The 2,294-nt window shown below is 34.8% G+C and overlaps 1 non-coding gene across 1 annotated transcript; it reads left to right on the forward strand.

Moving 5' to 3' along the window:
• Nucleotides 1-239: 239 nt before the first annotated feature.
• On the forward strand, nucleotides 240-346 carry LOC145060755 (small nucleolar RNA R71). Its single transcript, XR_013686939.1, has one exon. It is a non-coding gene; the product is annotated as a small nucleolar RNA R71 (small nucleolar RNA).
• Nucleotides 347-2,294: the final 1,948 nt, after the last annotated feature.

The raw sequence follows: 2,294 nt of genomic DNA on the forward strand, positions 1-2,294 counted from the left end.
ATCCAATTTTGTTATATATTTCAATCAACTTATGATTTTATCTTATGATTTTGACATATATAATTTCCCTAAAATATTTCTACACAAATATTCGAATGCGAGTACTCCCCGAGTACTCCTGAGTACTTTCGAGTACTCGTTACTCGGTAGTCGGCCGAACAGGTACCGAGTAACGAGTTCTACAACCTTTTGTGATATTCACCCCATCATAGAAAATGGACACTTCTTGTTGGACATTGAGATCATGTTGAGGACAACATCTAAGAAAACCCTTGTATCTCTCCCACGCTTCATATAAGGACTCTCCAACCTCTTTTTGAAAATTATCAATATTTCTGTTGAGCTTTGAGATTTTAGATGGTGGGCTAAATTGCTCATTAAATGTGTCACAAAGATTTGTGCATGTACTAATGGATCCAAGAGTGACTGATTTCAACCAAACCTTAAGATCACTGGTAAATGTAACCGAAAACATCCTAAGTAGCATGGACTCGTTTGGCACATTTGGAACATTAAAGTAGTTTGAAATGTCATTTACTTCGTCTATGTGCTTGAATACATCTTGGTACTCCTTCCCAAAGAAAGGTATGTCCTTGAGTATTGATAGAATATGCCCCTTGAGCTAAAAACTTCTTTCAATTGGTATCTCGGGTGGTACAAGACCTGGTCCGTTATCTTCACGTATCCTTTTCTTATAGTCTCCCACAGTTATTCCTGTGATATCCGCCATCTCTTCAACCTTGCTTTTGAACTCTTCTTTGTCCTTATCACTTTCTTCATTCTCCCTCATAACCAATGCCCTTCTTATCGGGTGTCCTATCAAAATTTTCAAAACCATTATCCGAATGAAAACTGCTAGTTGACTCGTTGACTTTCTTTTTCTTCTTCTTCGAAAAAGTTGAAGTTGGATGTTGAAGTGGTGAAACTATTGGAGTTTTAGATCCTCGCGTTATAAATCAACGAAAAAAAAACAAAACAAAAATGCGTAAAAAGAATAAAAATTAAAAAAGTAAATTTTTTACTGAGACCTAACTATGATGTGGTAAAGGTAACCATGACGTGGTTTTTGCTGAGAAAGCAAAGTAAATGTAGACAAATAAGTTTTTGTGATTTTTACCCCATAAAAAGGATCGAATAACTCTAAGCAATTAAATTTATAAATCAAATTAACCTTTCGCTGGAAATGGTGCCAAAAACGTTGATGTGCATAAATATAGCTCTCAGTTTTAAATTTATATCCTAACAAACATTTACTAACTATGCACTTATAAGCAGTGTACATAGTCAGATTATAGAATGGACTAGGTAAGTCGGGTGTCGAACACAGAGAACGAAATTCAATTAAATAAAATAATGACTTCAAATTAAACTAAGAAACAAACTATGTGTAAGATCCAAAAAATCATAAAATTAAAAATTTCAGAAACAACCCATTTCATCCATAAATCATTTACAGAACTATTGTTTCAAAAGTATTATTCAAAATCATAGTATCCCAAGACCCAATATCATAAAAACTGAAAGATGTACGTAATCATGCCTTCACCTTGCCACGATCATCTGAAGTACCTAAAACAGTAAACTGTAACAGTAAGCCAAAGCTTTGTGAAACAAAATCAGAGTATCCTAAGACCCAATATCATCCCGGTTAGATTACCCCTGGCCCACAACCTTTCGGTTGGAATGCCTAGCCCGTAACCTTACGACTAGAATGCCTAGTATAACGGGTCCACAATGTTCCGATTGGATTACCCCTGTCCCACAGCCTTATAGTTGGATTGCCCCCATCTAGCGACTAACAACACAAAGGAGTAATCTCAACTTTAACATAACATGTCGACATATAATAAATACAAATATACTTATCAGACAGATACCCATACAGCTAGAAATTAAAGGTAGTCCTAGAGATCTACTAGTCTCACGCCTAACACCAGCTATCATATAATCTTAGAGATATACCGCATACTAAACATATAATCAATATATGTATATATATATATATATATATATATATATATATATATATATAACATGTTATCAAACCAGTGTAACGCCTAACACCAGCTATCATATCTTCATAGAGATCTACCGCAACTCACCACACCTATTATTTAAATCATAGCCCAAGGTATTTAAATCATAGGCCAAGGTAACTTATTATTAATATACCCAAAATATCCTTTGGACAAAATTTGGTGTAATCCTGGTTAATGTCCAAAAAGTCAAAAAGTCAATCGAGTCAACTCAGCTGAGTATGTTGGGCTTACTATGCTGGCACATGGGGCGTAATT

This window comes from Lactuca serriola, chromosome 6, assembly GCF_051521515.1.
Source record: "Lactuca serriola cultivar US96UC23 chromosome 6, Lser_US96UC23_V15, whole genome shotgun sequence".
NCBI lineage: Eukaryota > Viridiplantae > Streptophyta > Magnoliopsida > Asterales > Asteraceae > Lactuca > Lactuca serriola.